Here is a 24,166-nt window from a genome sequence, read left to right as displayed (position 1 = left end):
CACTTCAGCCCTACAGACACTCACAAACTGAAAGTGAAAGGATGGAAAAAGATATTCCATGAAAATGGCAAAGAAAAGAAAGCGGGGGTAGCAATACTTATATCAGACAAAATAGACTTTAAATCAAAAACTGTAATAAGAGACAAAGACGGGCACTACATAATGATAAAGGGAACAATCCAACAAGAAAATATAACACTTGTAAATATCTATGCACCCAACATAGGAGCACATAAATATATAAAACAATTATTAACAGACATAAGAGGAGAAATAGACAGTAACACAACACTCCACTTAAACCAATGGATAGATCATCCAAACAGAAGATCAATAAGGAAACACTCGCCTTAAAGGACACATTAGACCAGATGGACTTAGTAGATATATACAGAACATTCCATCCAAAAACCACAGAATACACATTCTTTTCAAATGCACATGGAACATTCTCCAGGATTGATCACATATTAGGCCACAAAACAAGTCTCAATAAATTTAAGAAGACGAAAATAATACCATGCATCTTTTCTGACCACAAAGGTATGAAACTGGAAATCAACTACAGAAAGAAAACCAGAAAAGTCACAAAAATGTGGAGATTGAACAAAATTCTACTGAACAATGATTGGGTCAATGAAGAAATCAAAGAAGAAATAAAAAAATTCCTGGAGACAAATGAAAATGAAAACACGACATGCCAAAATCTGTGGGATACAGCAAAAGTGGTTCTACGAGGGAAGTTTATAGCAATTCAGGCCTACCTCAACAAAGAAGAAAAATCCCAAATAGACAATCTAAAAGTGCACCTAAAGGTACTGGAAAAAGAACAACAAACAAAGCCCAAAATCAGCAGAAGGAAGGAAATAATAAAAATCAGAGCAGAAACAAACAAAATAGTGACTAAAAAAACAATAGAAAAAATTAAAGAAACCAAGAGCTGGTTCTTCGAAAAGATAAACAAAATTGACAAACCCTTAGCTAGACTCACCAAGGAAAAAAGAGAGAAGGCTTAAATAAATAATATCAGAAATGAAAGAGGAGAGATTACAACCGACACCTCAGAAATACAAAAGATAATAAGAGAATACTATGAAAAGCTATACGCCAACAAATTGGATAACCTAGAAGAAATAGATAAATTCTTAGAAACATACAACTTTCCAAAACTGGTCCAAGAAGATGTAGAAAATTTGAATAGACTGATCACCAGTAAGGAGATCGAAACAGCAATTAAAAACCTCCCAAAAAATAAAAGTCCAGGACCAGATGGCTTCCCTGGTGAATTCTACCAAACATTCAAAGAAGACCTAATGCCTATCCTTCTCAAACTCTTCCAAAAAATTGAAGAGGAGGGGAGGCTTCATAACTCATTCTACGAAGCAAACATTATCCTGATACCAAAACCAGACAAGGACAACAGAAGAAAAGAAAATTACAGGCCAATATCACTAATGAACATCAATGCAAAAATCCTCAACAAAATACTAGCAAATCGAATACAACAATACATTAAAAAGATCATACATCATGATCAAGTGGGTTTCATTCCGGGGATGCAGGGATGGTTCAACATCTGCAAATCTATCAACGTGATACACCACATTAACAAAATGAAGAATAAAAATCACATGATCATCTCAATAGATGCAAAGAAAGCATTTGACAAGATACAGCATCCATTTATGATGAAAACTCTAAATAAAAAGGGTATAGAAGGAAAATACCTCAAAATAATAAAGGCCATATATGACAAACCCACAGCAAATATCATTCTCAATGGAGAAAAACTGAAAGCTATCCCTCTAAGAACAGGAACCAGACAAGGATGCCCACTGTCACCACTCTTATTTAACATAGTATTGGAAGTCCTAGCCAGAGCAATCAGGCAAGAAAAAGAAATAAAAGGGATCCACATTGGAAAAGAAGAAGTGAAACTGTCACTCTTTGCAGATGACATAATTTTATATCTAGAAAACCCTAAAGAGTCCACTAAAAAACTTTTAGAAATAATAAAGGAATACCATCAAGTTGCGGGATACAAAATCAATGTACAAAAATTGGTTGCGTTTCTATACACTAACAATGAAGTAGCAGAAAGAGAAATTAAGAATACAATCCCATTTACAATTGCAACAAAAAGAATAAAATACCTAGGAATAAACTTAATGAAAGAGATGAAAGATCTGTACACTGAAAACTATAAGACATTGTTGAAAGAAATCAAGGAAGACACAAAGAATTGGAAAGATATTCCGTGATCTTGGATTGGAAGAATTAACATCGTTAAAATGTCCATACTTCCTAAAGCAATCTATAGATTCAACTCAATCCCTATCAAAGTTCCAACAACATTTTTTACAGAAATGGAACAAAGAATCCTAAAATTTATATGGAACAACAAAAGACCCCGAATAGCCAAGGGATTCCTGAGACAAAAGAACAAAGCTGGAGGTATCACACTCCCCGATTTCAAATTATACTACAAAGCCATAGTAACCAAAACAGCATGGTACTGGCACAAAAACAGACACACAGATCAATGGAACAAAATTGAGAGCCCAGAAGTAAACCCACACGTTTATGGACAGCTAATATTCAACAAGGGAGCCGAGAGCATACGATGGAGAAAGGAGAGTCTCTTCAATAAATGGTGTTGGGAAAACTGGACAGCCACATGCAAAAGAATGAAAGTAGACCATTCCCTTATACCATGCACAAAAATTAACTCAAAATGGATTAAAGACTTGAATGTAAGAGCCAAAACCATGAGACTTCTAGAAGAAAACATAGCCAGTACGCTCTATGACATTGGTCTGAGCAGCATATTTCAAGTCCCATGTCTGACTGGGCAAGGGAAACAAAAGAAAAAATGAACAAATGGGACTACATCAAACTAAAAAGCTTCTGCACAGCAAAGGAAACCATCAACAAAACAAAAAGACAACCTAACAATTGGGAGAAGATATTTGCAAACCACATATCAGATAAGGGGTTAATATCCAAAATATACAAAGAACTCATACAGCTCAACAACAAAAAAACCAACAAACCAATTAGAAAATGGGCAAAAGATCTGAACAGATATTTCTCCAGAGAAGATATACAGATGGCCAACAGGCATATGAAAAGATGCTCAACATCATTAGCTATCAGGGAAATGCAAATCAAAACTACAATGAGGTATCACCTCACTCCAGTCAGAATGGCTATAATTAACAAGACAGGAAACAACAAATGTTGGAGAAGGTGTGGAGAGAAGGGAACCCTTGGTCACTGCTGGTGGCAGTGCAAACTGGTGCAGCCACTATGGAAAGCAGTTTGGAGTATCCTCAGAAAATTAAGAATAGATCTACCATATGATCCAGCTATTCCACTGCTGGGAATTTATCCAAAGAACTTGAAAACACAAAGGCATAAAGATACTTGCACCCCTATGTTCATTGCGGCATTCATTATACACAATAGCCAAGACTTGGAAGCAACCTAGGTGCCCATCAAGGGACGAATGGATAAAGAAGATGTGGTATTTATACACGATGGACTACTACTCAGCCATAAGAAATGACAAAATCCGGCCATTTGTGACAACATGGATGGACCTTGAGGGTATTAGGCTGAGTGAAATAAGTCAGAGGGAGAAGTCAAATACCATATGATCTCACTCATAAGTAGAAGATAAAAACGACAAAAAAAAAACACAAAACCACATAGCTTTGGAGATTGGACTGGTGGTTACCACTGGGGAAGGGGGGAGGGGGGAGGGCAAAAGGGGTGATTAGGGTCACATGTGAGGGGATGCACTATAATTAGTGTTTGGGTGGTGAACATGATGTAATGTATCTAGAATTTGAAATATGATGTACATCCGAAAAAAATAAAAATTTTAAAAAAAGAAAAAAAAATAAAAGAGTAATGTGTATCAGCAATAGCAAAAAGGATGGGAAGTGAGGATGGGGAATGATTTTTGTATGGTTCTTAAACTAAAAGTATAATATATAATTATATCTCTAAAATATTTGAAGGTAGACTGTGATTAATTGTGTATAGTGATTCCTAGAATAACCAGAAATAATTTTTAAAAATAAATACAAATAATAAGCCAATAGTGGGAAAAAATGAAATAACAAAAAATACACAGCAAATAAATCTAAAAGCAGGGGGAAAGAACAAAAGCAGATGGAATAAACAGAAAACTAGCAAAATGTTTGTTTTTAATCCAACCACATCAGTAATCACATTAAATGCAGACAGTCTATACACACACACACACACACACATCGATTAACACACAGAGATTATCAGTTTGGATAAAAAATGAAGACCTGACTATATGCATCATAGTTATATTTAAATATAATGATATCTAGTTTAAAAGTAAAAATATCAAAAAATATATACCATGCAAATACTAATCAAAAGAAAACTGAAGTCTGATATTAACATCAGACAAAATAGATTTCATATCAAGGAACATCAGCAGGGACATTATATAATGCTAAAATGGTTAATTCACCGAGAAGACATTACAATCCTAAATGTAAATGCATCTGACAACAGAGTTTCATAATACATGAAGCGAAAACTTAAAGAACTAAAAGGAGAAACACAGTCAAGCCACATAACATTTCAGTCAAAGATGGACAGCACAAACGACAGTGGTCCCATAGATTAGTGCCATATAGCCTGGGTGTGCAGTAGTCTATACCACCTATGTTTGTGCGAGGACTGTAGGGGAGGAAGACATTTTTCTCTACACTTCTAGGTTCTTCCAGCTAGTCTAAGCATTAAATTGACACGAGGCAGATCAGCAAAAGAAAAGCAAACAAATGTTTAATAACACGTATACAAGGAAGAACCCAAGAAAAGTGAGTAATTTGCCAAAATGGCCAAAGCCCTCACCTTAAATACCATCTTCAGCTAAAGAAAAAAGAAGGTGTTGTGGGTGTGGAGAGTCAAGGACTTCAAAGGAAAGGAAAACAATTCACAGGTAGGTGAAAAGGAGCAAACTTTTGGAAAACAAGTGTTTGTTAGGCTACACAGAAACAGAAGAACACAGAGAGGAGCCCTACAGACTGGCTTTTCTAGGTTTCTCCATGTCCACCACCTAGTTCATGTTATGCTAAGGTGATAACTTGCTTCCTGAGAAGGTTTTTTAATCTGAATTCTTTCAGGAAGTTAAAGGAGAAGTAACAAGAACTTTCTGACTCTTTTGTTTCTTAAAAATAATCAGCCTAAAATAATTCTCATGTACAAGAGACACATTTTGGGGCGGCAAATTTTGTTCCCCCTTCAGCACACTCTATGATGTTGACACAATGACAAAATCACCTAATGACACATTTTTCAGAACATATCCCCATTGTTAGGCGATGCATGACTGTAGACAAATCCACAGTGACATGCTTGAAGACATCAACATTTTTTATCAGTGATGGATAGAATGAGTAGACAGAAAATCAGTGCGGATATAAAAGACTAAACAACACTACCAACAACTTGATCTAATTGACATTTATAACACAATTCATCCAACAAAAACAGAATACACATTTTTTTTCAAAGTATATAGGGAAGAACATTCACTAAGATTATATCCTAGGTCATAAAACAAACTTTAACAAATTTTAAGTTGGAATAAAAACAAGTTTATTTTCTCACCACAATGAAATTAAACTAGAAATAAAAAAGATACCTGCAAAATCTCCAAATATTTGAAATACATTTCTAAATAATTATATGTATTTAACGTGATTCAGAGGTTATTCATAGGTATATACCTATGCACACTTTCAATCAGAATGAAATCACTACATTACACATCAAAATATGCTTGAAGGTAAATTTACATTATTAAATGCTTATATTAGAAAAGAAAGTCTCAAATCAATGATCTAAGTTTCACCTTATAACCAGAAAAAGAGCAAATTAAACCTAAAACAAGCAGAAAAATATATAATAAACATATATATGTATATAATAAACATAACTGATAAAGATTTAGTTTCCAGAATATATTGAAAATGTTAGAAAAACAACCTAATAGAAAAAACTATCAAAATGTGTAAATAGGTAATTAAAAAATATTAAACAAAAATTGCCAAGAAACAGGAGATTCTCAACTTCACTACTGATCATGGAAATGCAAATTAAAACCAAATGAGATATAATTATGGAACCATGAATAAGTAAAAATTTTAAAGTCTCAAATCCTCAAGTATTGATGAGGATTTAGAGCAATATAAACTTTTATGCACTATTGGTGTTCCAATCACAGTGGAAAATAATTTGGTAATATCTAGTAAAGTTGAAAAGCAATTCTACTACTAAGCATATATTCTAGGAAAATTCTTGCAAATGTGTACCAGAAGACAGTTAAAAGGATGTTCATAACAAATCAACTTCTAATAATAAAATATTGAAACAGACTAAATGTCCATCAATAAGAAAGTAGATAAATATATTATGGTCTACTCATTCTATATAGAATGGATCTTTCACATATCAACACTGATTAGCTTCACAAACAAAATAGAAAAGAGAAAGAGTGAGGAGGGGCAGGAACACAGAGAGAGAAAGAGAGATGGTGATATGATGGCACTTATAGAAAATTCTAAAACATGTAAAATAATACACTAGTTCTGTATTGTGCAGAGGTACATACATATGAGGCATAATCATCATAAACACTAAATCAAAATACGATGTTTGGGAGGAGGGATGTGGGGATGCTATCAGGAAGGGGAACGCAGGGGTCTTTGTACTGGGAATGTTTTATTTATTAAACTGGGTAATAGGCACATATTTTTCCTTATACCTTTGGTATGTCCCAAATATTCATTATGAACTTAACTAAAAAGGCAAAGCCATGTGTTGAGAGGAGATGGGGAGGAAGTGGAGTGGGAGCTTTGAGAAGATGGAGTTTTGAGCTGGTCTTTATGAGCTGGATGAGGGAACAAGCAGAGCAGCTGTGTGGGTCCAGCTGGGCCTGGAGACCACACACCTGTGGAGACTTGTCTGACTAGCTGTGTGGCTTTCTCCAGCAGTGCTCAGCAGCCTGGTGGAGGAGGACAGTTTAGCTGACATAGCATCAGGCTTTTGTCTGCTGACGCAGTGAGATGCAGGTGAAGCCAGGACTATAATACTACTAATGTGACTGAACAGCTTCTAGGCTGGATTGGGAAGTCATTAAAGGGGAAAGATGTAACATATTGGGAGATGACAGAAGAATTCAGTTCTAAGTGATGAAGAGTCTCCAGGACTGCCATAGGGTAAATGGGTGGCTGAAATGGAGTAGTGTTGGTGGCCACTCAAGCCAGAAGACAAAAACTGTGCATCAAGGATGTTAGATGGGTTATTCCATGGAAATTGAAATCTCCAGGAAGTTAGCAGGCAGCACCTAGGGACCAGGAAAAAGCTGTGTTTGTTGTTAGTGCCGTCGAGTTGATTCCGACTCCTAGCGACCCCGGGTATAGCAGAGCGGAACTCTGCCTGGACTTTTGCACCATCCTCTCACCTTCCAACACGGCATCAGACAACGCTCCACTGCTATTCACAGGGTTTTCATGGCCAATGTTTTTAGAAGTGCGTGGTCAGTTCCTTCTTCCTACTCTGTCTTAGTCTGAAGCTCTGCTGAAACCTGTCCACCATGGGTGACCCTGCTGGTATTTGGAATACTGGTGACATAGCTTTCAGCATCACAGCAACACTCAGCTGCCATAGTATGACAACCAACAGATGAGTGGTGTGGTTCCCTGACCAGGAAATGAACCTGGGCTGTCGCGGTGAGAGCACTGAATTTTAACCACTCGAAGACCGGGTTGGCAGAAGACTGTGTGCCTGGTAGAAAGGTGTGAAGGGAGCAGAAGTTTGGCCAATGAGCATGATAAATGGGAGTAGAAGTTGTAGCCAGGCACTTGCAATCTTAAATGAGGTCATAACAGTTTAGGGGCCTCGTGTGGCACTAGGAAAATGATGCCCTACCCCCAGGCTCTGTGGTGTGCGGTAAGTCTACATTACAGTAGGCAGCAGGGGAGCAGAAAACTCCAGAAAACTAGGTTTCCCTTAAGACAAAGAGACAAAAGAAACATTTCTGAAGAGGTAGAAGGTGGAAGAGACTGTTTTTCATAGAAACAGAAGATCTCAAGGACAATACGTAATAAAAAACTGAGAGGATCAGAAGATTCAGTCATGGCCAACTAAGCCCATAGCACAATGGGATGACACAGTGGGCAAGGATCCATGACAGGAGGGTTCTAAGTGGACCCCTGGTTAAAGATGTTTCCTGGCCTGTTCAGGCTGAGGTCCAGGCAGGGAGTGTTGGAGTCTTGATGATGCTATACACCTGTGGCTTTTGTTTGTTTCCAAACAGTGCTTTGATATAAAGTATTGAATGAATTGTTATTTTCTATCCATCTCCAAAAGATGCAGAATCGCAAGTCTCTGTTACATTGATGGTGTAGCCTTTCAGTAGCTAAGCCATTAATCTTGCTCACTTCACATCAACGTCCCCAAACTTCTGCAGCCAGGACTTGGTTCTGACAAACCAGATTAATTCACGATGCCAAATCATTCAAAAACCTTCTGAACACCTGGAATTTGCAAGATGGAGAGTGAATGAGCAGGGCTTCTGAGGACCAGCCAAATGCTTTATAATGCCAAGAAGAGGTAAAGCCAGGACTATGATCTGGGTGGGGATGTGCCTCTGCCTTCTCTGCTCTTTCCCCTCATGGGAAATGTGAGGCTACATTGAAGGCTGCCATCAACTGTAGGATAATTATAGTCAAAATTTTACAATTTGACCCCTAGTCTCAGTAACAGGGATTCATCCTTATTTTACATCAATCAAAAATAATAGCAGAATAAATATAAAAGTTTCCCTCTGAGGAACCAGCCCCATGGCCTAGTGGTTAAGTTTGGTGCTCTCCACTTCAGCAGCCCAGGTTCAGTTTCTGGGCACAGACCTACACCACTTGTCAGCTGCCTTGCTGTGGCGGAGAAACCACATACAAAATAGAGGAAGATTGGCACAGATGTTAGCTCAGGGACAATTGTCCTTAAGCAAAAAGAGGAGGATTGGCAACAGATGTTAGCACAGAGCAAATCTTCCTCAGCAAAAAAAAAAAAAAAAAAAAGCTTCACTTTGAAGAAATGGCATAAATTGGAAAATTCAATATTTTACCCGAAAAAGCAATCAGGCATATATTTAAGGTCAAGCCTTCCTGGCTTCTCAGGAGGCCCCTGACCAGGTAGAGGATAATTCCATCAGAGCAATGGATGATTGTTCAGGGGCAACATTTCTGCCCAGAAAAACCAATTGTGTCAAGAGACAATTGAAGTCTCAAGGGCAGTATGGTTTTGCTACCAATATTAAATTCCATGAGTATCTGTTTTGTCACAAGAAGAATAAAGATGAGAGTTGTCAGGGCTCCAGTTTGATCAAAAGTCTACTTTCTGGGGCTCAGTATTGAACTGGCCAGCAATATTCTTCTCACCTCTACCATGAAGACACAGCGCTGACGTAAGACAGGAAGACACGTGGATTTAGCAAGACCAAACAGCAATAGTCTTTTAAGGCTTTGCAACTCGAAATGTGGTCGCTAGATCAGCAGTATCTGCATTACCTGGAAGCTTGTTAGAAACGCAGAACCTTGAGCCAGACCTCAGATTGACTAAATGGGAATCTGCATTGTAGCAGAGGTGATTCCTATGCACGTTTAAGCTTGAGAAGCACCACTTTAAGGCATAGAATGCTGCCCAGATTCCAGGCTCATAAACCGGGAGAGGAGAAGAGAGAGTGCCGCCAGATAAGAAGCCAATATGGGCTAAAGGTCCATGCCACTTAACCAGACTGTCTAGACTGATGCCAGGAGCTGTCACAGATCTTGGCCTGGGCTTCATTCTCTCTAGCTATTGGCTCATGTTCTACTCCTGGCACTTTATTTCTAGCCAGGACTTTATAATCTGAGTTATTTGCTTGGGGCCCTTAACACCCACAACCCTCCTACCCACCTATTAGTTGGCCTCTCTGTGATGGACTCTTGCCAATGCCCAGTCCTAACCCAGCCTAGATTCTGCGCCCATTCTTACTCCCTTTCATCTTTGCTCTCTTCAGCCTCAGCTCAGCTGCCTGACTCTTGGAAGTCTGCTTGGCTCTTGGCAGGGTCAGACCAAGGTACTTCTGGGGCTAAACAGAGCCAGGTCACTGCATGCTACACTCTGGAAAGTGCTGGAGGTTGGCGAGGACAGTTAGACAGCAGCTCACAATAAGAACTAGTGTCTTAATGTCATCAAAAGCAGGATCATCTAGAGTTCAGTAATTCACTGAAAATGTTGGGACTGGGGGTTTACTGGCACACCGTGGTTTAAACTATTATGACACATGGAAACAGGGAGCCGGAGAAAAGGTGGAGACAAGAAAATCAATTCAATAAAAATACAATTGACCAGCATGATAAACTTCTCTTTGCTTCCCATAAATAGCAAATCAAAGGGGGCTCTACTAATACACATCCACAGTCTTCAGAGAGTTCTAAATCCACCATTGCTTTTGAAATTAATTTTAGCCAATAGTAGCCACAATTTTCTGAGTATTTATCATGCCTTTTCTGAATACATATTATGTGTCATATTCTGTGCCATCACTTTATATGCACTACATGAAACTTCACAATAAATTGAAGACGTAACTCAAGCTTTACAGGGGAAGAATTGAAGGTGAAAAAGTAATTTGTTCAGGACCCACTTAGTAATTGGAGATACAAGGCTGTGAGCTTGAGTTTCTGATTCCAAGCCTCTCTATTCCACCTGCCATCACTTCTCATTTTACCATACAAAAGAATTTCAGACTTTTCTTATCCCTTAAGAAAGTAATGAGGGCAGAAGGATAGAGAGAAAGAAGGGAGTTCTAGGAGACATTTATTTTATTTAAGCTTTTATTTACATTATTTTCTCTCTTAAAAATAAAAACTTCTGGAAAATCTATAGCCTATCAATAGAGTGTTTAATGCCCAAGTACCAGACTCCCAGGGAAGAGATAACCAACTCATTATAGATATTTTTACAATTCCATTTATAATATCCTGTCTAATTGAGACATACTCATCTATTGTTCTTTTACTCGGTCCTGATGTGACAATACTTTCTGTGGACAAGCCAGTATAAAAAAAAAATCAAGAATAAATATTCAAAATGATTGAAGTTTGAAAATAGAATCTAATGATTGAACACATCCAATTCTCCGGATCCAGCATTCTGGTTACTTAACAAAGGGGTAATATTTTCTTCCTTTGCTACTTTGAATCATAGGACTCCCTTTTGGAGATCACAGTCTCGGTCAATAAATATTCCCAAACCACAGTGAGTATTAAGTGATCATTGAAACTAGCAAAATCTTGATGTTCAAAAGGACAGAACACAAAGCAGCAATGGAGAGAACTCAGTTAAGCAAGCAGAGGGACAGCGTTGTGGTTTATTGTTAATCAGAGGCCAGCCTGTTGCTCCTTTGTTTCATATTAGCATAAGAACATGTTGGTCTCCATTGGATATAAAGCAAAAGGAGGCTCCCGTCAACCCCTGTGAGAAAGCATCCTTCATCCTAAGAACTCAAACGGCTTGGCCTCAGCACTGTGTAAGATCTGCACCAGAATTTCAACAGTTTCCAACAGTGACCTGAAGTCCTGAGGAGGACCGCCTGCACCAACTTTGGGCATATAGCTTGTCAGCCATCTGACTTGTTAGATATTGTTCTGTGTCGGTCATAAAAATGAAAGCATCTTGAAGAATTACAAAGCGAAGATGTGAAATCATGCTTGATTTAATCTCACTCATCTCTTTGCAACAGTTGATTACATGCATCCACCTATCATCACTCTTTAAAGTATCAGGATAAAGTGTCTTAAAAGGATATATAATTGAAGAGGTTTAAAGAAACTAAGAGTTGTCTCATTGAAGAGATGAGAACACTGAGGCCCAGAGGTGGGATAGAAGACCTCCATGTACCCAGGTGGCAAGAGGCCATGCTGGGATTAGAGAGAAGGCCTTCTGTTCTGAGGTGAGCTTTTTACCTGTCTCTTCAGAGTTCCTCTTGGTTGCTTCTCACATATAATCAAACGATAGGAAATTTCATTGGATGTTGCAGAAAAGACTAAAATCTCATGGAAACTTTTTCTACTATAAATACTTCATATGACACATTGGATTTCGCTTACGTAACAAAAACTTGTAAAACCTTGTCTAAGCCCCAAACACGGTTTTTGAAAAAAATTGCCATCCCACAGCAAAGGTTTAATAAAATAGTACAAGAGAGCTTTATAGTCGTTTGCTAGATGCATGTGTATTTTTTTAATGTCCTCTGTCCATCTGAAAAACTAAGTAGAGGACAGGAGGTTATTGTCTACTTTTAAGATGACAGGGTTGGGCTTTTTTTCTGATACTTTTATTCAACAAACTGCATATTCCAACTACAATGAGTCCTAGCCACCCATCTCAAGCCTATCTCAAGAAGCAGAGATGTACAGAGCAAATTTTAATTTGACCAGAGGTTGATTCTTTTTTCACATGTACTAAAAAATAGGACTCCGGGGAAGAGCTGCCTGAGCAATGTCCAGTGTTCTAGAATCCCCGGGAACACGGTCACACGCATACGCCCAAGGCCAGTTAATACCACGTGCTCGAGAAAACTAAAACAGAAGCTTTGATTACATCTGCAGGACATTTCTAATATAGACGTCAGAGGTTATTAATTAACCGAACTGATTGAATTCCTCATGATGACACATTTCGGGTTCAAATTAGTATTGACTAAATTATCTGTAGTTTCTGATGATTAATTGCTCATTTTCTTTTGAAATTTCAAATTTCAAAGTAAGACAGATAATGAATTTAATTAAAATTTTATCTTCCGCTTTTTATTATGACGGGCAAGAATAAATGTATCTATGTGATTATTATAATTTCACTTTAGTTCTCCAGAGAAGTTCATAGAGTGCCTGAGGTCATCTGCAAAGAATATAATATGGCATAACTAAGTTTTCTCATTCATACTGGCTACTGCATACAAATAATGAGCCTTAATTCTTTCACTACAAGCAGTTTCTTCCTTACACTCCAATATGTACACAGTCACACATTCTACCTTAAAATCCTTTCTCAATAAAACTGTACTGCAATGAAAGTAAGAGTAAACAATATTTAATGGGGAAAAAGAAGAAAATTCAGTTGCTAAACCTGAATTGGGCAAAAGAAAAGAACTAGGCTGAGCAGCGACGTTCCACGCCATTGTTCCACCTGCAAATTCATCTAGCATTTCTCTGGTGCATCTTATAGAACTAAAGAGAATCACAGATTGATTTAACAAATTCCCTCTATAATGTGTGTTAATTTTCTGTGATCTGCTGGAGTTTATGAAGGATTGCCACTGAGGCAGAATGGTACCCAAGCTCAAATTTTATGTGAAAAGTATGTCACTAATTCACACCTGAATACTGAATAAAACAGCATGAGTAGACTTTCCCATCTTCTCAATCTCAGGCTGAGGCTCTCCAGCTTCTAGGATTGCTTTGATCCCACGTGGAAGGTGAAATAAGGAAAGGAACTACCATAATCATTGATTCAAGTGAGACGTATTTATTAATCATTGATCATGTGACATGTATATGGAATATACTGCTGTAAATAGAAAAGTTCCGTCTTATATTCTGCCTTTGCCAAAGTACTAGTTTTCAGTCCTTTAATAGCATAACCAACATAACACCCGCCCTCCCTCGCCCCCACCTCCAGCACATTTTAGCACTTAATACTCCCTGACTCTTTTCCCTTTAGTAAACTACTCTGAGAATTTCTTCAACCAGTTTTTGCTCCCTTGCCTGGCAAGTTAATAAAAGTGTCTTTGACTATTTCTTATATTATTCCGAAGTCTCTTTTATTCTTGAACTCTATGTTAGTCTAGCATGCACATCTGAATCCCTCTCACATGGCATTTATTATTACAGTAATTTAGCATGAGACAGGTTATATAGCAAAGTGGTTAATTTTGGATTGAGACTGCCTATTATGGATCCAGATTGCCTAGGCTCTGCCACTTACTCTGGAAACTGGGGCAAATTACTTAAACACACTATCCCTTAGTTTCCTCACCACAAATGGAGAAAATTCTAATATTTTTGTAATTATTTATGGTGAGAACTAAATAAATATATGCAAAGTTTTTAGGTATTCCATTTCTAGCCAACTAAACACTGTATCTCCACTGATTAGAAGTAACACAAAAAGCAACCAAGGGAGGATTTTGAAAAATAAACAAAAGTAGGAAAATTGTGGGAAGGGGCTAAAACTTTGAGAAGAGAACCACATGAGGGTGAATATTTCATTTTTTCTCTGTTTTTCTTGTGCTTTTGACCCAAACGTAGTGCCCATTTTTTGACATGGGACATATAACTGTGACATATTTAAAAGAAAGGAAATCATATAAGTATGTTTTCAGACCATAATGGTATTAAACTAGAATTCAATAACAGAAAAATATATGGAAAATACAAATGTTTGGGAATAAGGCAACATGCTCCTATAGAACCACTGGGCCAAGGGGAAGTCATAAAAGTAATTACAAAATAATTTGAATTATGAAGATGAAAATAATATCAAAATTTGTGGGCTGCAGCTAAAGTAATGCTTACAGAAATTTAAGATCCAAATGTTAGTAAAGAAAAGTGTCAAATCTACAGTCTAAGCTGCCATCTTAGGAAACCAGAAAGAGTCCATTAAACTCAAAGCAAGCAGGAGGAAGAGAATAATAAAAATAAAAGCATAAATCAATGCAACTGACAATTAAAACAATTGAGAAAATCGATGAAGCCAAAAGCTATCTCTTTGAAAAGATAAATGAAATTGATAACTCTAGCCAGACTGACCAAGAAAAAAAGAGAGAAGCTACAAATTACCAATATCAGGAATGGAAGAGGGGACATCACTACAGACTGTAAAACTTAAATAATAATAACAAAAAATCCTGAACAATATTATGAAGATAAAAGGGATAACAGATTAAACTGAACAATTTCTTCAACAAAAAACTGTCAAATCTCACTCAAGAAGAAAGAGATAAACTGAATAGTCCTGTACCCATTACAGAAAATGATTTTGTATTTAAAAACTACAAATAAAACTCTAGCTAGATGGCTTTCTTGGTGAATTGTACCAAAAATTTGAACAAATAATAACACATCTACACAAACTCTTCAAGAAAACAGACAAAGGGGCATACATCCTAACTCAATATATGAGGCCAGCATTATCTTGATACAAAATAAAAGATGCTATAAGAAAAGAAAAATACAAACCAATATCTCATGAACTTAGACATACCCCAAAGTTATCAACGAAATCTTAGCTATAGCAAATCTAATGCAACAGTGTATAAAAAAGGTTTATCCCAGGATAAACCAGCATACAGAGGGATTTATCCTGGGAATGCAAAGCTAGTTCAATATTAAAAAAATCTATCAATGTAATTCATTAAAAAATAAAAACATATTATTACTCCAATAAATGCAGAAAAAAAATTTGACAAAATCCTACATCCATAAAATAAAAACCATCATCCATAAAATAAAATACTCTCAGCAATTTAGGAGTAGAAGGGAAGTACATTAACCTGATAATGGGCATCTACAAAAATACACAGCTATTATCATAACTGAATTATAAAATCTCAACATTTTGCCACTAAGATTGGGAATAATACAAGAATTTCCTCTCTCATCTTTCCTCTTCAATATCATAGTGGTGGTCTTAACCAATGTAATAAGGGAAGGAAAAGAAACAAAAGACATACAGATTGAAAAGAAATAACTAATGCCGTCTCCATTTGCAGACAACATGATTGTCTCAGTAGAAAATAGCCCCCAAAAAAATCTACAAAAAAAAAGCTGTAAATAATTTTATCAATGTTGCACAATATAAGGTCAATATACAAAAATCAGCTGTCTATAAACTAGAAATGAAAAATGGGGAAATGAAGTTTTTAAAAAGCACCATGTATTATAGTACAAAAAAACATTAAAAATTTAGGGCTAAATCAAAAAAAAATGTGCAAGATCTGTATGCTATAATCTACAAAACATTGATGAGAGAAATAAGATAAAATTAAATGAAGATATATACAACATTCATGGATTGGAAGACTTATTATTGTTAAAATGTCAATTCTCCCTAAACTGATTTATAGATTAGGAAAATGCAAATTTAAACCACAATAAGCTATCACTATACACCTATCAGAATAGCTATAATTAAATTTTTTAAAAATTGGCAATACCAATCTCTGACAAGGATGTGAAAAAACTGGAATTCTTGTACATTGCTGGTGGGAAGGCAAAATGATACAGCCACTGCAAAAACGTCTGGCAGTTTCTTATAAAGTTAAACATACACCTAACATATGACCCAGAATCTCATTCCTGGTTATTTCGCCAAGAAGAATAAAACTTAAGATCACACAAAAACCTGGTTTGAGTGGCCTTTTATTTTTTTAGTAAAAATTCATAATTACCCAAAAGTTCTTCAAATGGTAAATTGATAATCATACCAAAGTACATCCCCAAAATGGAATATTACTCAGCAATAGAAAGGAATGAATCACTGATACCCACAAAATTCAAGTGAACCTCAAATACATTATGTGGGGGACTGGCATTGTCCACCCCAACATATGTCTCTTTGGAATGAGTATTATTTGGGGCTGGTTACTTTTAATAAACTGTAGATGGGAAGGAGGCTCTGAGGAGTGGAAACTGCTTGCCCTTTGTTAGGAGACATTTACATTGTAAAGGAAATCTCCATCTGTAAAGGTGTCTCCCTCTCTGTACCAGGAAGAAGGAGGGGATGACCTTATCTCTAGAAACTCTTAATGAACGCCAAAGGCAAGGACTTAAATCTGCATTTGTTTACTGTACTTGTGTGGTAATCTCCCATAATCAACTCCCCCTCCACCCCCAACATCTTCCTTTGTCATTAGCTGAAGATGACATTTAAGGTGGGGGCTTCAGCCATTTTGGTGAGTTTCTCAGTTTGCCTGAGCCTCTCCCATGTATACATGTTATAAAGCTTTGTTTAATTTTCTCCTGTTATTCCATCTCACGTGAATTTAGTTTGTTCTCTGGCCAGAAGAACCCACAGAGGGTAGAGGAAATGTCTTCCTCCCCTACAAGAATCCAGACTTGAAAGGCTACATACTGTTTGCTTCCATTTGTATGGCATCCTGGAAAAGGTGACTTAGGGAAACAGAAAAAGATCAGTGGTTTCTAAAGGTTGGAGGTGGGTAGGAGAGGTTGATCACAGAGAAGTAAAGATCTGGGGTGATGTAAGTGTTCTGTATCTTGATGGTGGTAGTGGGTATATGACTGTTTCCATTTGTCAGAAATTATAGAACCATGCATCAAAAAGTATGAATTTTACGGTGTGCAGATTTTTAAACAGTGAATACAAAACAATAAAGATATTAGAAGATACAACAAGTGGCCAATAAATATTACTAACACTATTAATTTTAACAATATTTACTATTATTAACGTGGCTAGACGAGAGGAAGATGGCCTAAAAGAGGTACAATTGGAATGCTTTGACAATCAACGTGACTTCACTCCAGAGGAATGCAGAGACATGAGAGGAAACAGGAAGAAATTTGTTCCATAAAAGAGTAAGAAGAATAAACTAGGAAAGAAATATTGATTTATAGGGGCCAAGAGTCCAAATTACCAAGACTTAATAGATAAACTTAAGTTTGATCTGAATGGGTATCAATAAATAGGGGCTCCCTTGAATTTGGTGTGAGGGATGGGGCAGCAATAGAACAGGCTTCTACTAGCAGGAAGAGTGGAAGGGTCGCTCTCATCATCATGTGTAAATCAGGGAGGGATATTCAAAGTAAGGTAAGGTCACAGGGAAAGCTATGCAGGCAGGTGTCCTAGAAATCAGGGCACCTAGAACACTGGGTGCAGAGCCAGGCTCCTGACTCAGACACAGTAGCCAACAATAAGGATCCATTCAGAAAGCCAACAGGACTCACACAACTGCTGTGACTGGTGCTCATGGCCAAAATTCATCCCACCGGTGACCTAAATAGCAGTGTGGAAGAAAGCAGCAAACTTTGCCAGAGGTCCATTCCCTTGGTGAGTTTTTTGGTAAAGGGTAACAGAACAGAGTGAGGATGGAAAGAAGCCATTAACATAATATGTAATTGGGCTTTCACTGTCTCTGTGTCAGGGTCCCCTTCTACAGATGAGGAACAAGGTCTAGTGCCTGAAAACAAAAAAATCAAAGGGGTAAGATATTGATCTCAGGAGATACCTGGCACCCGTCATGGAAAAGATGACATTTGAACTGACTTGAAGAGATTTGTACACCAAAAATGTGGGGCTAGATGAAAGGAAGGGAGAGGAGAAGAGGGAGAAAGGGAGGAAGAATGAAAGACAACAGGGAAGAAAATATTGAAAATGAAGGCAATGTAAGCAAAGACAAAAAGCCACATGGAGAATATGTGTAAGTAACAGGAAATGGGCTAATCTGAAGGGAGCAGAGCTCTTGGAGAAGTAGCAGGAAGTGGCTGCAGTATCCTTGAATGAAATCATTCACAGGGAGGCATAACTGCTCTTGCTTTGGATGTTAGATACAATATTTGTAAACCGGGGAATAGGACGATCTGGGTTATCTACTTCCTGGCACTGTTAGTTCACAGCTTCATTCAATTAAACAAATATTAATTGAGGAACTATCATACCTAATGGGCTGCAACGTGCTGTGAGTAATTCAGAAATAATATGCCACTATGCCTTTAAGTGGGGTTTACAATCTGGAAAGCAGAATCCAAAATATCTACAAGAAAAAAAATAGCCTGAGTAAAAGGATTAATGAATCTGCCTTTCAGTCTTTACCTCCAGGGTACAGAATCAATAAGCACTTTCTGAATGTTTAGTATTTGCAATATTCTGTGCTAAATATTATGGGACATATTCTCGAATTAGCCTTGTTTTTTTTTCACTTCCTTCTCTTTCCTTCCTTTCTAGAACTTAATGTATCTGGATCTGCTACTATGTACCAAGCAGTGTATAAATCAGGAGACAAGAAAGAAACCATGTTGCAAAATGAGATTTAAAAATTCTATTTTAGAGATGGGTAAACTGAGACTGAGAATAGTTAGAAAATTGGTCCAGGGTCAAACAGGGAACAAGTTAAGGAGCTGAGATTCAGCTCAGACCTCAAAACTTTAAAATAATTGTTTTACACTGAGCAAAATATAGTCTCTGAAAATTACAATTTATAGAGATTAAAAGACTCATCATTTGGTTGAGAAAATTCTTCCTGAAAGAGGAAACAGTACAGCTCAATTTTGTGCCAGATAACAGGTTCTCCAGAGTCCAGCTCATTTTGAGACAGGTGATTATTCAAGCGGGCTGGAATATTACCATTTCTATTTTTCTCCTTACTTTTATGTTTCCATGTTGATCTCTTTCCTTTTCCTTTTTCTAAAGCCATTTTCAATTAAGATTTCTAATTAGATTCCAAATTTGAGACACATATCTAGTAGAAAGCAAATGGCATGAGCAGTAATTAAGGGACAGCTGTGTCTTGTCTTTCTGGGTATGAAAGCCCTTTCTGAGGCTTTTGTTTCTAAGTTATGAAATCCCAGGGAATTTGTTATGACTTTTTTCTTATTCTTTTTAATTTTTATCTTTTCCTTGTTTTTCTTATTTTTTCTTATTTTTAATAATAAATAATTGATCTAAAAAAGTCAACGCTCTTTCCAACACAGATGCTGAGAACCTCTCTTCTGGAATGGGTGGAGGTTAACGCTAATCCTCTCGTCTTTGAAACTTTTATTGCTGCAAATACAAGATCAGGTTTTACTAAAAAAATCAAATCATTCTTTAGGTGCTAAAGTAGGCATTACCCTCAGTCATTTTCCTCACTTTAAGACTTTTTTAAATTATGAGAATTTTACACATCGAGGAGAATAAGCATTTTCGATGGAAAGGAGTATGATTCAGAACAACTGAGGTGTGAACAGTATTTTCTTTGTGGTTTTCCTTTGTCTGTTTAAGAGAACAAATATTACTAATACTCATATTGAAAATTACTTAGTAAGCTCTTACTCCAGTACTCCTTATTGGTACTTACGGCTATACTTTCACATGCAAAGCATAAGCAAAATGTGAAACAATTAACCATACAATTCAGGTCAAGAAAAAATTTTCTGCCTGAGAAAGCTAAAGCACTGGAGCAAACAGATTTTTTTCTGGTTTGAATTATCTAGATTCTAGAAAATTATCTAATATAATTTAATATGCGAAGCCATAAAATAGGACAAGTTACCTAAAAGCAGGCCAGCCTCAGGAGCATGAAGAACCTCTTAAAATGTATTTTCCTGTGCAACTGAAATTTCACAGTGTTGTAAACTATTATGACCTCAATTAAAAAAAAATAAAGTACATTTCCAAGAGAGAAACTTGAAACATCTCCTGTTGTAAACATGGAAATAGCCTGGGAAATGTCAAGTTGCGTAAAGGTACACACACACATACATATACACATATGTATAAATAGATACACGCATATATACACATATTTATTTGTTTGTTTACTGTAGAACTTCTCAGAACCTACAATATGTTAATGTGCACTTAAAGCTCCTGATAGTGTCAGAGCATTCCGAAAATTTTCAAACTTTCTTGACCCAAACCATTTTATGCAGAACATATCACGGAACTAGTGTCCAGAGGAGAAATGACCACATGGACAACCTCTTTGCATGGTCCTAAGATGTCAACACTGTAGTTTGGCAGGAGGTGTAGGTTGGGTGGTAGATTTGAAAGCATCTATATTCAGAGGACCAGGAGAGAAGACCAAATGACATTGCACGGAAACGTCAAGGGCAGAAAAGTGGCCAAGCAGAGCTGGTCCAAAGACACCTAACCATGGCCAGGAAGGCCGTATGAGACTGGGCCAGCTTGCATAGTCATCTTCAAGCCAGCTTCATCTTACGTCTCTCTCTACTTCTGTGATGACTTAGCTACTGCCACTTCATCCTTCTTTCCATCATTTTCTTTATTCACTGCTGTTCCATCTGCCTGGGACTCATGTCCTCACACTTCAGCTCGTTGTTTAAATATCGTCTTCCAGAGAAATACCCTATATTTAGTCAATCCACAGTGGATTCTTCCCTTGTCTCTCAATATTTTCTCCCACAGAACTCTGCTATTTCTCTTCATAGAATTTATCACAGTTTTTATTCATATATTGATATTTGCTAATTCCTGTAGCCTCCACTGGACTGTGGAGTCCATGAGGGGGAATGGACCATGGCTGTTTTGTTCAATTCTGTAAAACCACCAAATACCTCAGAGATGAGGCTTCACCATATAACAGGCCTTTGATGAATATGTGCTGATTTAATAATAAGTAATAATAATAACTAGTTAATTCTCTTACATTTCTGTCTAGGCCTGGCCTAACAGAAATCCTCAAAATTGATTTAATTATACATAGAAATCAATTCCTCTTTAGCCTATGGTCAACCATCTATAACACACAGTCACACATGTTCTACGACACCAAACTGGCATTTCTGTGAAAAACTTTTTAATAATAAGGGCTATAAGTTTGAATTAATCATCCCTCTAAAGGAATATTGTGTGTTAATTACTGAGACTCACTCTTGTATCTGCTTTATTGTTGTATTCCTCAAACAGCTCTGCTTTTTGATTATTGCTTTGCTGCTTTCAGAGCTCTGTAAAGGACAAAAGGACAAAATGTTAGGATTTGGTGTTTCACTGGGAACTTCTCCAGCTAAAATATTTAATATGCTTATAATGCCCATCGTACCAAACTTGAGGACTTATCATCACAAGATCCATGGAACATAGCTATTTCTTGTTTGTATTCCTAGTTAATCTGCTTCATTCAGCTTACAGAGCTCCACCAGAAGGAACTAGAGCTGACCCTTATTTATTTGCTTACATGAGCCAAGCACTATTCCAAGTTGCATGGATTAACTCATAACCACTGGGCAGGCAAGAGTTAACTCAGAAGGCCTGAGTTACCCAAACCGTGCACTTTCCAAAGAAAGGCCCATCTTCAGGACTGGCCCTTGGCCAGCTTCTAGAAGATAACCTGTGAGCTCTTGAAACAGTCTGCCCGATAAGAGTTTTTGTCTGCCTGAGGCCTTGGCCTATGCTGTTCCAGTTTGACCAGATATGTTTATGTTGAACACCTGTTTTTGCTTGGGGAAAGGGAGGCTGAAGTCTGAGTAGCTGAGGTCAATCATCTGGTGCTACATGCTCATGTGACTGACCGCTAATAAAACCACACGACTGGCCAACAATAAAACTCGAGAAACCAAAGTTCCGCTGAGCTTCCCTGACTGACCACACGTCACGCATGTAGTCACACATCATTGCTGGTAGAATTAAGTACACCCTCACGTGACTCCACTGGGAAGGGACACCTAGAAGTTAGTGGTTGCCTTATGTGCTTTACCCTTTGCTGATTTTAATATGTCTTTCTCTGTAATAAACCATGGCTCTGAGTATAACAGCTTTGCTGAATCTTAGGAGTCCTTTCAGCAAATCATCAGCCCTGAAGGTGGCCTTGAGGACCCCCACACAACCACCCTGTGAGCTAGGTACTACTATTATCCACATTTTATAGACAGAGAAACTGGCAAAGAAAGGTGAGGTAACTCAGAGGCCCATGGCTAGTTTAAGTGTCAGTATTTTAATTTGAACTCACTGATTTGGTTATAGACTTTGGGCATTTTACCACTATGTCACATTGTTTACCAAAATACTTGTTATTATATGTCATACAATACATGTATAAAAAATACCCCTTGGTTCTTTTTCCCATTTCATTATCAGGAATGATAGTTTTCAAATTGTATATTTACTTTCAATTACCAAGATTTCATTTTATCTGCTAAAAAGAGAACCATAACTCTTATTGAGTCAAAGTTGTTCTTTAGCCACGTATTTTATTCAAAATGAATTTTTCTCCAGTTATGTCAATGATACGGACTTGACCTATATTTTTCTCACTCACATTCTGATATATTTCTTCCCATTCTATAAAGTTTATAATGTAGGAGGATGAAAACTATAAAGAGTCAGCTTTAAAGCACACCAGGTCTTATTTAATGTGAGGAAACAAACACATTATCACAATTTTTCTTAAGATTTCTATTTTTTTAATCTGATAGATCTAGAGTTGCTTTTAAGACAAGTGTTAAAAAAATAGTTCATAATAAAAGAAAGTATGAAAATAATCATGGAGTTGCTACTAAAGAAAATACAATCTACTGATTTCTAAACATAAAAAAGAAAAATAATATACCAGTTATATAGAAAAGTCCCAATTTTGGTATATCAAGCTTTTAGTCAGGTAGACTTTGCAAAAAACATTGGTCTAATTAATCATTGTCATTAGGGGTCTGAGATAGTAGCTTTATTCTAACACTTGAACAAAACTGTCATTCATTCTCTTATCTTTTTTTCAATCTACCCAAAGGTAAGCATTGCACTCTGTTGTACATACAGTGGCTGACAGTTGTCTCGTCCTTATCACCAAAACAGATGGCATATCTCTTGATATTTTGAGGGGTCATTACATCCATGAAGATAATGAGTCTACCTTGCAAGGTGGAGGTACCTAGGTCAACGTAGTCTCCTATGGTTCATAGTGCCCAAGCAAGCCCTTGAAATAACCTTCAAAAACACAAGTACAGCCCACAGAGGAAGGGCAGCACCTCACACAGTGATGATGAAATGCGCCGAATGTAAACTGGATAATTGTGCAAGTCCAAAGAACAAAAGTCTACGACATGGAAGGACCAGCTGTGTTATGTTAGCCTCAGTCTTTCAGACTTGTTATGGTCCCATTATGATGTTAACATTTGTCAGCTCCCATCATGTAGCAAGAACTCAAACCCACTGAACTGTACGGTGACTTAAAATGAACACCCCACAGAGTTAATGCAAACAAAAAGTCTTAACACTTATCACTACTTTTACAATAAATGACCAAATAGAATACTTTCCTTAATTAGGATATAAAAATTTTCTTTAAGTAGAAATACAAAATTCTGTTTTAAACAACTTCTGGATGTTAAATTGAGTT

The 24,166-nt window shown here is 37.1% G+C and overlaps 1 protein-coding gene across 21 annotated transcripts in view; it reads right to left on the bottom strand.

The window, feature by feature from the left end:
* Positions 1-24,166, bottom strand: part of INPP4B (inositol polyphosphate-4-phosphatase type II B) — a 747,831-nt gene that overhangs the window by 366,392 nt on the left and 357,273 nt on the right. For 17 of the 21 annotated variants that reach the window (XM_070258367.1, XM_070258371.1, XM_070258381.1 and 14 more), the window contains one exon: positions 21,709-21,782. The exons of the other annotated variants lie outside the window; for them this stretch is intronic. The gene's annotated coding sequence lies outside the window, so the exon portion shown is untranslated. The remainder of the gene's footprint in view (positions 1-21,708; positions 21,783-24,166) is intronic. 21 annotated transcript variants of the gene reach the window in all.

This window comes from Equus caballus, chromosome 2, assembly GCF_041296265.1.
Source record: "Equus caballus isolate H_3958 breed thoroughbred chromosome 2, TB-T2T, whole genome shotgun sequence".
Taxonomy (NCBI): domain Eukaryota; kingdom Metazoa; phylum Chordata; class Mammalia; order Perissodactyla; family Equidae; genus Equus; species Equus caballus.
Note: the sequence above shows the minus strand (reverse complement) of the source record. Positions and strands in the feature narration are given on the sequence as shown.